The sequence below is a fragment of the Eschrichtius robustus genome, chromosome 3 (genome assembly GCF_028021215.1).
Source record: "Eschrichtius robustus isolate mEscRob2 chromosome 3, mEscRob2.pri, whole genome shotgun sequence".
Classification (NCBI taxonomy): domain Eukaryota; kingdom Metazoa; phylum Chordata; class Mammalia; order Artiodactyla; family Eschrichtiidae; genus Eschrichtius; species Eschrichtius robustus.
In genome coordinates, this window is record NC_090826.1 from 145,666,010 (window position 1) to 145,679,627 (window position 13,618).

Sequence of the window (13,618 nt, forward strand, 5' to 3'; positions counted from 1 at the left end):
TAGTTTCTCATTTATATGAGAATATTATTAATTATTAATTAATGTGGATAATACCCTGTTATAGTGCAGTTGAAAGTGAATGAAAGAGCATCAATATGTTTTCTGGACCCTCAATAAATGATTACTATTCTCTTCTCATGTTCATTCTTCTGATTCTAGTATCCAACCCTCCCTTTCCACCTAGGTCCCTTTGGATGTCCTGGATGTTGGATATCCATCTGCCTGATCTAGAGTGTTCTCCACAGGGAAACATACAAATGTTAACTTTCCCATTGCTTCTCAAATCAAAGTTTGCCTTTTCGATTAATTGTGGATTTGAACTGAGTTTTAGTTACAAAAATATTTAACAAAATTTTGTTTATAATAGTGGAAAATGTTGGAAACAGCATAATATCTTAAAATAAGTTATCCTTTAATAAATTCCAGTGTACTCATATATTGTAATGTTACACAACCATTAAAAATATCTTATTGGCATTGAAAAATATTTCCAACATGCTGTGGATAGGGAAAAATAGAAATAAAGCAATGTATACAGTATAATGATATGAAAAATCATATGTACATGCATAGAATAAAAAACCGGAATGATATACAACAAATGTTAACAATTGTTATCTCTGGATGGTGGGATGTGTGACTTTTTATTCTCTTTCTTCTAAATAACTAGGCCAGTGGCTATGACTTCTGTGAGACAGGATGTAAGAAATGTGACATTTCTTTTATTTTCCTAGTCAAAATTAAACTGCTCCTGGTCCCCATCTGGCTAGGACATTTAATTTCAAGCACTATTGAAACTTCTTTCCTCTTAAAATTGTCCAAGTTTGTGCAAGTGTCCTGTGGATCTTGTAAAGTTCCAAACATTTAAATAGAATCTTCATGTTTTGTTGTATCCCCATTACCCATGATAAGCCCATGCCCAAGCCACATCATGCCTTTAAATCTAAGAAATTTTCTCTTTCTTCTGGGCCCAGCTTGAGTCCTACAAACTCCTGCAGATATAGTCCAATGTTACCCTAGGCACTGTGCATTTTGTAATCCCAAATCTTTTCATTCCTCCTCAAATTGTTTTTCTTATTTTCACATGGCAGAACTGTTTCCCACTAAGAATAAACTGGCTTCCGTATTCAGGTATTAATTCATGACGTAAGTGGAAATTCGAAGATGAAATCTAAATATACACTATTAAATGCATACTTATTATGTAGCACTATGTATTACTTATATACTAGTATGTAATAATATGTATTATTATTGTATAAGACACTAGAATCCTTAATTTTAAATGGAGTCTCTGAACCATCAATCTTATACAAATTATCTTCTACCATGCGGCCAGGTAGCCATTCCCCAGAAGTCTTGCTACCTGCTCTTGATCTGAGGGATGGGGTTACCAGCACTCTGTAAATAAACAAATCACCTGGATCCTTTCTACCTTGTCTTCACATTTGCTCCCTTTCGTAATTCCCTATAAGAACTTGCACTTTGCAAACATATTGGGAAAAGACATGGAGGAAAGTGGGGAGTACAGGGGAGTAATCTTCTCCATGCTTTATAGTGGCTGCTTTAGTGGTTATACTTCTTAAAAGATTATTTGTTAAGGGAACGCAATATCATGATTTGGAGTAGAGAAGAAAAAATACCCACAGCCCTGAGGACTAAACACAAAATGATGGCACATGCATTTTCAAAATGTTCAACAGGGAAATTTTTACCTTTCTAATATGAATTTTCCAAAAAAAAAAAAAAAACAGCTATCAGGGAACAAAATAAAGCATGTGTTTATAAAAACTCAAAACTTTCCCATTTCTTATTTACTTGGGAGCTTTTTCTTTGACTTCTAAGGCTCAATTAGTTTATCTGTAAATAGGCAATGGGAAAGAGCTATAGAAAGAGATATGTAATTTGAGGTCAAAGGTTTGGTTTAAACTTTGACTCTGATGTTCACTTTTGGGTAAATCACCTACTCTGCAAGCCTGGGGCAATGCTACCAGGATGCCCAGTTAATCCCAGAGGTTACATGCAACTCCATCGGATGACTCCAGTACACTGGGAAGAGTTTCTTCTCTAAGGAATCATGTCTGCCTCTCCGCGGACTTAAAAGCAGAGGACACATTTTATAATCCCAAATCTGCTTCCCCAAATTGTTTTTCACAACTTTCAGTTGGCAAAACTGATCCCAACTAAGAATAAACTGACTGACTTGTTCAGACATAACTATATGAGGTAAGCAGCAAGTTGAAGATTAAATCTTAAATCTTAATAAAACATTAAATACATACCATGTATAAGACATTGTCTCTAACTCTAGATTGAGTCTCTGAATCATCATTCTGTTACAGATTATCTTCTTATGCCATGTGGTTTGGTTTACTCCTGTAGTTGAGTTTTGTCAAATTGTCTCAACCTTCCAATTCATCTCTCTCATCTTGATAAGTCTCCTCCCATACAGGGAGTTCACCATTCCTTCTTGACACAGTAATCACTCAGGTTTTCCCCCTCCTCACATTACTGTCTCCATTCTTCAGTCTATGCTGCTATCTTACTAAATACCAGGTTAATAATGTCATTCCCTTGCTAAGAGCCAAGAAACCAACACCCATCTCTGACAATCAACTACCACATTCAAAACAGAATAGCGCAACTAACCACTACCATCTTTGATAGCTGGGAAATTTCTTTCTTTTTTTTTTTCAAATTTGCCATTACATTTATTTATTCTCTTTTTTTAAAATTTTATTTTTTTAATTGAAGTGTAGTTGATATATAATGTTGTGTTAGTTTCTTTTTTTTAAAATTTTTGGCTGCGTTGGGTCTTCGTTGCTGCGCACGGGCTTTCTCTAGTTGCGGTGAGTGGGGGCTACTCTTCATTGCAGTGCTCAGGCTTCTCACTGCAGTGGCTTCTCTTGTTGCAGAGCACGGGCTCTAGGCACAGGGGCTTCAGTAGCTGTGGCATGCGGGCTCAGTAGTTGTGGCTCGTGGGCTGTAGAGCACAGGCTCAGTAGTTGTGGCTCACAGGCTTAGTTGCTCCACAGCATATGAGGTCTTCCTGGACCAGGGTTTGAACCCATGTCCCCTGCATTGGCAGGCAGATTCTTAACCACTGCGCCACCAGGGAAGTCCCATTGTCTTAGTTTCAAGTGTACAGCAAAGTAACTCAATTTTATATATATATATACACACACACACACACACAAATAGGACCTACCTATACAGTAGGTCCTTGTTGGTTACCTATTTTATATATAGTAGTAGTAGTAACCAACAAGGACCTACTGTATAGGTAGGTCCTATTTGTGTGTGTGTGTGTATATATATATATAAAATTGAATTACTTTACCATGCATTTATTACAAGTAGCAGAATGGCTGTTAAGGGAAATAGAAATATCTAGAGAGCCAAACGAAAGGGAGATTGTTTTTCTAGAACTATGATTTATAGCAAAATAATCATACCTTCTTCTTTCTCCCTATTTTAGTGATAAATCAAAATATTATATGTTATTGCAGTGCTTTCTTTAAATGTAGCAAGTTATAAGCAGTAATGGACTTACAACTGTTTAGGATATTAGTCTAATATTTTATTTTTATTTCAGTTCTTGGACCACTGCTATTTTCAGGAAAGTAAAAATACCTCAGTAGCATATTAATTAGGAAATATTTAATTTGTTGAGTCAACAATGTTTTCTTTAATAGTCCTATCTATATGTAGAAAACAGTTGGATCATTTTGCTAATTTGGAATGAATTAGATTAGCAGAAATTTTTATTTTTTATAGCAGCTTTTGGATTTTTGTTGTTGTGGTTATAAATTATCAAATTTTACTCTATCCTAAAACATAAATTTGGGACGAACTGGGATTTAAGGCTAGATTATAAATGTAATGAAATTAAATTTTGTTATGTGACTATTTTTGTTATTTGGGTGAAGATTGAGAGTTGCCTTTATTGTGTTTCCAATCAGAGAAAAGTTTTATATATATATGGATTTTATATATATATATATGGAATGAAGGAAAACAGATTTTTCCAAACAAGATTTTTCCAAAGAGAACATGTTGGTCCTGACAACGTATTTGAAAAGTCAAATAACAAAAGTGCTTTTGAGATACTTAGTCACTGGTTTTATAAACATAAGTATAGGAATGCTATTATCTTCATCCTCTAATGGAATTCCTCTACTGACATCTTTGGAGCTCAGTTAGTTGAGGAACTCTGGACATTTGCTTAGCAGTAATTCTTCCTAATCAGGATTGCCTTCAAAGCAAAAGACATGTGCTCAACCTCTTGCATGGTTGCCAGTACATTTAAATTCCAAGAGCACAGGAATTTTTAAAACCCTATAAAGTGTCTGCAAGTCAGTTTCTGAGCTGTGTGATTGGGCTTGTGCCCATTCTGACAGAACTGCTGAAATTAGACATGCGCTTGCTTTACCAAATTTAGAGGGATCTTGGAGAGCAGAAAACAGCTTGTACATTATTATTATTTTTTTTGAAAATAATTACATTTATTATAGCCCCTAAAGTCAAGGGTCTTATTTTTTTTTTAATAGATCTTTATTGGAGTATAACTGCTTCACAATACTGCACTAGCCTCTGTTGCACAACAAAGTGAATCAGCCACATTCACACATACATCCCCATATCCCCTCCCTCTTGAGCCTCCCTCCCACCTTCCCTATCCCACCCCTCTAGGTCGTCACAAAGCACCGAACTGATCTCCCTGTGCTATGCTGCTGCTTCCCACTAGCTAACTATACATTATTGCCACAAGTAAGTAAAATGAATTAGGACAACTTGGTTTTGTCAAAAGTTCCTGAACATGGTGTATTTGTAGTCAAATATTCTACTGTGTATTAAGTCATGTTAATCACTGACAATATGACTCCATTTGTATAATATAAATTTGCAAGTCAGGGATTTGGCTGATTTGGGATAGGCTGAAAAGATGCTCAAACAAAACAAAAAAAATACACTGAAAAAATTGTCGGACAGACTTGGATTGAAATTCTGGCTTCACTACTGATTTTGTGTGCTTAGGATTCTAAATAAAGAGAGTAATGCATAATTTCATGAATATAGTGGTCAATGATACTGCAAATGTAGTGATAATACAAAGTATGTGGCCCAATATAGGCTTTATATAAGGAGCAACAATGATATTACTATTGCTTTATTTGGTATAGTCCTCTTAATATGTTTTAAAAAAACACTGAGGAGGAAAAAGTTTAATAAAGTAGTAATAATCTGCCTAACATGTTCAATTAAAAGAAGAATAATTAACACGGGGTGGGGAAGAGGAGGGTGGGACAAATTGGGAGATTAAGATGGACATATATACACTACCATGTGCAAAATAGATAGCTAGTGGGAACAAGCTATAAAGCACAGGAAGGGCTTCCCTGGTGGTGCAGTGGTTGAGAATCCACCTGCCAATGCAGGGACACGGGTTCGAGCCCTGGCCCGGGAAGATCCTACATGCTGCGGAGCAACTAAGCCCGTGCACCACAACTACTGAAGCCTGCGCGCCTAGAGCCCGTGCTCCACAGCAAGAGAAGCCACCTCAATGAGAAGCCCGTGCACCACATCGGAGAGTAGCCCCCGCTCGCTGCAACTAGAGAAAGCCCGTGTGCAGCAACAAAGACCCAACGCAGCCAAAAATAAATAAATGAATTTATATTAAAAAAAAAGAAAAGCACAGGAAGCTCAGCTTGGTGCTCTGTGACGACCTAGATGGGTGGGATGGGGGTGGGTGGGAGGGAAGTCCAAGAGGGAGGGATTATAGGTATACATATAGCTGATTCACTGCATTGTACAGCAGAAACTAACACAACATTGTAAAGCAATTATACTCCAAATAAATAAATAAATAATGTAAAAAAAAATGAACTATTAAAAAAAGAATAATTAAGAGAAAATTACTGCTTCCATTTTTCAGGTCAAAAATATTGATGCAAACATATGGGTATAGAAAATGTATATTGAAGGTACAGATGATGAGTCCTAGTAGATATCTAGCTATTAAAATAGAGTTCTTATTGTTCATAAATATACTATCTCTAGATCTGTGCTTTCAACCCAACTAAGTTTTATTTATTTTTAAATTTTTTTATTTTATTTATTTATTTGGTCGTGCCGTGCAGCTTGCGGGATCTCAGTTCCCCGACCTGGGATTGAACCCTGGTCATATCAGTGAAAGCCCAGATTCCTAACCACTAGGCCACCAGGGAACTCCCATGACATCTAATTTTTAAATTAATTGTAAATATATTTTAATTAGGGTCCATTTCACCCTTATCTCTGATTAGCTTCATATTTCCAGGAATTTTATTAGTGTCTGTCAGGGCATAAAAAAATAAACTTCCTCTTCTTTAGTACAGATGGAAATGGCAGTAAGGTGGCAGTAGGGTGCTATTTGGGTGTCAGGTTTAAGATATCTTTGAACCTCATACCATGGGTAACAAATTCAGCAAACATCCTTTGAACTCCTAATATGTTATGGACTTTGTGTGCCAAGAGGGTTTACTAAAATTAAGAAGGCTTGTTTCCTACCATCATGTAGCATAAAATATTTTTCCTTTAATAAGTGTTCTTACTGAAACTGAAAGATTAATTATGCTGGAAAGGGGAGTGGGTAGAGAAATTTTCCAGACAAGGTATAACTGAGCTAAGCCTTGCAGAGTAAGTAGGGTTATTTTAGTAGAATTTAAGGGAAAGGTGTGCAAGGAGATTAGTCTCTGTGGTAGTCTGAATGAAAGATGAGAGTTAATTAGCTGGATGCCAAAAAATTCACAGGTGAGAATTACTTTCCTTTTCTTTGATTAGGGTGTCTTACTAACTTGATTTTGTTAATACATAAAGAGAGGAATGACTCATATTAATTGTATTCACAGACAGATAAATAGTAAGAATACCAATTTATTGTTTGACTATCACTATAGTTGCATGATGAACTAGAACATGCAAATGTAGCAGTGGAAAAGAGGGACATATTATTATAAGTAAATTGGTTAATTGGTGACCATTGAGAACCTTCCCTGTTTCTATCTGCAATCTGGATTAGATTTCCCCGTTCAGCATACCATGCCGGCTAATAATTTTCATTGGATGTATGGATTTAACTACCAAACAGTACCTCATTCCTCAAGTCCAAGTAAGGTTATGGGAGACAGATCACTTTCACATAGTTAGAATACAGGATAGGTGAAGTGGAAGCAGTGAAAAAGACAATAGAAAGCAACTGCATATAGAGGAAGAAAAATCAATCATGAAAACTTCAGGTTTTTCTTTTCTGCTTTTTAAGCCATGGGTTTTGACAAGTAAGTAGTCAAATCTGGCCAGTTGTAGTTAATCTCATATGTTTTAACCCTAGCCATGACATATCCTGAAATTCTCTTTGAAAGTATTTAATCAAAACTTTTTCTTATCTTTAACAGGTTACACACTACTGGATATCCCCTCCAAATACTGAGCTACAACTTTTTATTATCAAACTGACCCGAGCACTGTGAAGCTGCTTTTCAAAGGAGTCTTTCTTCACCAGGGTCTTAGGATGAATGTGCCCTGCAAAACATATTCTTTCTTTACCTGGGGAAAAAGGTAAAAAAAAAATAGTAGTGTGCTCTCTGTTCCTCTACTTAGCACACTTAACCTTTCAGAAATTCAGGATCTTCTTTGGAAAGAAAACAATCTTGACTTCCTGAGACACCACAGGCCTTTTTTTAGGAAGGTGAGATTGATAGTATAACAGGTTGAATTTATAGGAGAAAATCAAGACAAAAAGGAGTTGAATTCTGAGCTACAGAAAGCAGATAATCCAGAAGATTTAATGATGGGGTCTGCAGAAATTATATTCTTTGAAAATGTTATAAGAGAGATAGGAGAGGGGCTTCCCTGGTGACGCAGTGGTTGAGAATCTGCCTGCCAATGCAGGGGACATGGGTTTGAGCCCTGGTCTGGGAAGATCCCACGTGCCGTGGAGCGGCTGGGCCCGTGAGCCACAATTACTGAGCCTGAACATCTGGAGCCTGTGCTCCACAACAAGAGAGGCCGCGATAGTGAGAGGCCCGCGCACCGCGATGAAGAGTGGCCCCCGCTTGCCACAACTAGAGAAAGCCCTCGCACAGAAACGAAGACCCAACACAACCATAAATAAAATAAATAAACAAATACTTTAGAAAAAAAAAAAGAGAGAGAGATAGGAGAGTGTGCTCAATGTTAGATTAAAGACAAAATTAGAAGATCCTGTGTTTGAAAAACAAGATACACTAAATTAGTGTGTCAGTCTTTAAAGACACTAATTTTTTTGGTTTGTTTTTGTTTTAAAATTTTATTTTATTGCAGTAAGAACAACTAACATGAAATCAACCCCCTTAAATTTTTAAGTGTACCCCACATTACGGTTGACTATAGACATAATGTGGCACAGCAGATCTCTCCAACTTCCTCATCTTGCTTAACTGAAACTTTATGCTCACTGATTTGTAACTCCCCATGACCCCTTCCCCTCAGCCCTTGGTAACCACCACATTTTAAATTTTTTATCTTCAAATATATTTAGTTGCTCAGAGTTTGATATTCAGAAAAAGCTAAATGTAATGACTAATTATTATGGTGTTCATATTAGCTACAGATTAATAGTAAAAAGTTAGAATTAAACAGTCACATTCTTTTTTTTATACATGAAATTGATTTTAGTAATATAAGTAATATAAGTTTTTTTGGCTGTGCCCTGTGACATGTGGTATCTTAGTTCCCCAACCAGTGTTCGAACCCATGCCCCCTGCAGTGGAAGTTGGAAGTGCAGAGTCTTAACCACTAGACCACCAGGGAAGTCCCAGATCATTTATTCTAACTTTGCAAAAACAAAAAACAAAAAAACCCCTGAAGTTTCTGTTATAATTCATAGTTAATTGCATTATAACATCTCATGGATGATTGATAAAGAATAAAAAGAAAGAAGTCATCTTGTAAAGACACTAATTGATTCTTGCAGAATTTGGATAAATTTAAACAATATACCTTCTTGGTTACAGTGATATCAGGTATTTGAATTTACTTAGCATATTTCTAATTTAACCTGATTTGATTTTTCCCCCTAAATCTCAACATATGTATTACATTCTCTAGTATGCTCTGGGTTATCCATCTTTTCAATTGAGTTCTTACTTGTTTGGAAAAAAAGGAGGAAGCAGTAACTACTTCAGGACAAGAAGTATTTTCAGACACACGCATACATAGACTCCATGTAATTTCGGACTGTTTAACTTACATATTATTTAAGCGTGTTTTCTGACTTCAAACTCCTAGTTCTAATAAGTAAACATGTACATTTAAGATTTCAGCTGCTCTGAGAACAACGCTTTTCCTCCCTTCCTCCTTAATTCCACCTTAACACATCTGCAAAAACGAAAGGAAACCAGCTCACATTTTAGCCCCTCCTACCAAGGATAAGACTTGAACTTCTCTGTGGTCCCGGGCTGAGAAAGGATCCTGACAGAAAGCTAGAGGCGTAAAGGAGCCTGAGGAATCTCATTGTAACTCTGGGAACTGTAAGCAATATATTTACTCTTCCCTCGCTCGCTCCACTTCTCTCTCCCGCCCTCCCTTGGCTTTTAGTTTGTATCTTGCTTGGAAGGAAGAAAGGACGAAGGGAAGCCTAGGATTCACCGCTGTGAAAAGTCTGCATGTCCTCTGAGTTTTGAAATGAGATACAGATCAGGGACCTTAATTTCCTTCTAAGAAATGCCAGTTTGCTTTCCGGGGTCTAAATGCACTGTGGAATCCGACGATAAGGATTTCCTTCATGTACGGCACCGAAAGAAAGTGAACGTTCAGAAAGGCAGTAAGGGGGCTCTACTTAGCGCTCCACGTGATGCCACCCGGTGGTTGCCTATTCCCATTATTGAACAGCTTGATCTTTGACAGCCCTAAGGATCTTTAGCGAAGAAATTTATCAACTAATTTAAGGTTTAATTAAAAAATAGTCATTTCGGTTACTTATGCAAAGCATTCCTGGGTATTTAATGTGTGGCAGTGTTATGCGAAAAAACAAACAACACTGAAAAATTAATTGTATACTGACTGGTATTCTGATTCGTCCTTCTAAGTTATTTGACATGCCAGGAGAACAGAGCTCGAAACAAGATATTGGAAAAGATTTGCTCAAATATGAAAGCTAAGTTTTGAGTGTGAATACTATTTTAGTAATTTTGTATTGGAAGCATTTGTAAAAAAAAAAAAAAAAAGGCATTTGGATTTGAAAAAATAGTGGTTTAACTTAAGTTTCCTATAACTTGTACTCATTTTAATCGTAAAATTAGTCATTTTTACCTCAAAAACTAGGACAAGAAATGCTCTTTATGTTGGTTGATGATGTAAGCACTTATTCATCTAAGGCAGATGGAGAATACTAGAGGCGGACCATTTGGATGGGTGTCATTTCTAAGTTATGATATTTACATATATGACCCTTTGGGTTCAAGGAGAATTTCTGTTTTGTTTTGTGTCTGTTTGTTGCATAAATTTGGAATTGTAGCCTAAGAGATGTTTGCAGGGAATAGTAGTGAAAGAAACCTTGTTAAGAGTTTTAAAATTATGTTCTAGAGATCTCTAGACCTTTCCAGTCAAGTTTGATATTGAGATTAAACAACAGGTATTTGTTTCTTTCAGTGAGCAGAGGAAGAGTTCAATTTTAAATTAAGCAAGAACTGTGAAATGCATAGAGAAGTGTTTAACCTGCATTTGCTCAAAGCAGCTTTACAAACTTCCTGTAGGGGAAGCACATTTTATGGGATAAGAAACTATGAAACCTATTTAGTAATTTTCCTTGTCCCAATTAAACATAAATGAAAAATATCTCAAAAGTGACTTGCAATGTTAAAATGCTTTTTTTTTTTTTTTTTTTTTTTACATTTTACGTTTATCAGTTTCTTGCTAATAGTACCTGATAAAGGTCATCCCACAGAGATACTTTGGCCTGTGTAAATTTTTAACCCATCAGTATCATTCCTAGTGTCTCTGCTTAGAAAGCAAAGTCATGAAATGAAATCATTTGCATTTAAAAAAAAATATCTTCCAGGAATAAAAAAGAGGAAGACAGAATTAGCTGTTTCCTTTTCCTCTTTTATGCCTTTTTATTTACCATCAGTTGTTTTCTTCCTCTTGCTTGCAGATTTTATAGCGTTAGTTATTCTCAGCGTCTTCTTTTTTGTTTGTTTATCACAGACCCTTTTACAAATCTTTATGAAAGCTGTAGACTCCTTCCTAGAATAATGACACTTTTGCTCCTCAAACATGCACAAATTTTGAAACACCTTTAGGAATTTCACAAATCCCCCAAAACGATTCATGTCGTGTGAAAACATAGTATTTCTTAGAATTTCGGAGCTTTCTGACGATTTCAAATAATTAGCAAATTATTTTACTTATGAGTAAAGAACTGCCTCACAGTGAATATTGCATGTATTCAGTTAGTGTTCTGGAACTCTAAGTAATTGGTGTAATGGAAAAACTGCTGCCTGGAAACCAAATGACCTAGATTTTAGACTCCACCCCGATAGTAATTAGCTGTACAATATTAAGCTTGCCATTTTTCTATAACATCTTATATTTTTTATTGCTGAATGCGATAAGTAAAACATAATAGGGAAGTAAGATACAAGTTATTTTTTATTGGATTGTGGGATGTCTATATTTGCTGCTTTTGTTCCAAAATTCCGAATGATATTTCCCAGCATAATTATGTTTTATAACATTCTTGTTTATTACAAAGATAATTCATGCTTACTGTTTAAATCCTGTTACATATAGAAATTGCAAAGAAGAAAAGGAAAATTGAACATATAGTTCCCAAAAGGGGTAACTACTTTTTTTTTTAATTTATTTAATTTTAGTTCACTTTAATTTTATTTTTAATTTTATTTATTTATTTATTTATTTATTTATTTATTTATGGCTGTGTTGGGTCTTCGTTTCTGTGAGAGGGCTTTCTCCAGTTGCGGCAAGCGGGGGCCACTCTTCATCGTGGTGCGCGCGCCTCTCACTATCGCGGCCTCTCTTGTTGTGGAGCAGAGGCTCCAGACGCGCAGGCTCAGTAATTGTGGCTCACGGGCCTAGTCACTCTGCGGCATGTGGGATCCTCCCAGACCAGGGCTTGAACCCGTGTTCCCTGCATCGGCAGGCAGACTCTCAAGCACTGCGCCACCAGGGAAGCCCAGTAACTACTTTTAAAAAAAAAAAAAAAATTTATTTATTTATTTGGTTGTTCTGGGTCTTCGTTGTGGCAGGTGGGATCCTTAGTTGCAGCTCGTGGGCTCCTTAGTTAGGGGCAGATGACCTCCTTAGTTGTGGCACATGGGCTCCTTAGTCGAGGCAGGCGGGGTCCTTAGTTGTGGCATGCGAACCCTTAGTTGCAAGGGGTAACTACTTTTAAAATGTTATTCATTCAATCAAAATATTTATTGGGTAACTAGCATGCATCAGCACAGAGATAAGGAATTCATGTATATACATCTATTTATGCTTCTAGACATTTTTCTACACATACACCCACATGTAGATTTTACAAAGTTGTGATCACACTTGTTAAAAGATAAACTGAGGCATATTAAAAAATTTTGAGTTCATCTGAGCAAAAATTGATTGGCATGGGGCAGTGCCCAACCAGAAGTGGTCAGGAGCACTTCACTGACATGATATGTGGGAGAGGATTTTATAGAGGAAAAGCAGAAGCAAAGTAAGGAATTTATGGATTGGCTACAGAAGCTTAGTTGGCTGTTTGTGAATGACTGTCCTTAGGTTTCAATGTTGTACCGGCATTTACCGGCTTAGAGTTTGGTTTGCTGATGTAGGCTGCAGTGGCATTAGAGTCACCGTAGTCTAACGGCCTCCTTGTTTAATTAATTTAGCACACTGCTGTTGCTGTTTCATAACATGCTTCCGCTCAATCATGAGATTTTCTCTTAAAACATATTTTTATATTCATGCCTTATTTTATATTCATTCATATCTTAAATATTACTAAGTCCCTACTATGTGTCAGGCACTATGCAAGTGATGGCAATCTAGCCATGAGCAAGAGAGTATGGTTCTAAGATGTAATTTTTAGTCTATGGACATGTTGTATTGGCTGATTATAAATTGCTGGATATTTAGGTGGATTAAAGTTTTCTACTATTATAAATAGTGTTTCATTTAGGACCTCAATATAAATGTTTGCATACATCTTTGTTTATTTCCTTTGGATAGATTCTTAAAATGCATTTTTCAAGTTCTAACAAAAGTTCCACTAACTACAGGTTATGAGATCATAAGCCAAATGCTTTATCAAAATTTTCTTTTCTCAGCTGTAAAAGAATAATAATAATAATAATAATAATAATAATAATAATAATAATTGAGTATTTGGAGGATTTAAAAAGCATTTAGCAAAATATTGTAGAGTACTTGTTATTATTTTTGCCATTTTGCTCTTGAGAAAGATTGGATCCATTTATCAGTAGTATAAGAGAGTAGAATTTCCCTAAGCCAACATTGTGTTATCACTCAAACAGAACAAACAACAACAAATCCAAAAACTGAGACAATTGTTATATGAAAATGGTATCTTGTTTAAATTCGC

At 36.1% G+C, this 13,618-nt stretch overlaps 1 protein-coding gene across 1 annotated transcript in view; it reads left to right on the forward strand.

The window, feature by feature from the left end:
• The first annotated feature begins 9,450 nt into the window (after nucleotides 1-9,450).
• PLA2G4A (phospholipase A2 group IVA) overlaps nucleotides 9,451-13,618 on the forward strand; it is a 157,630-nt gene continuing 153,462 nt past the window's right edge. The window contains exon 1 of the mRNA XM_068541431.1: nucleotides 9,451-9,548. The gene's annotated coding sequence lies outside the window, so the exon portion shown is untranslated. The remainder of the gene's footprint in view (nucleotides 9,549-13,618) is intronic.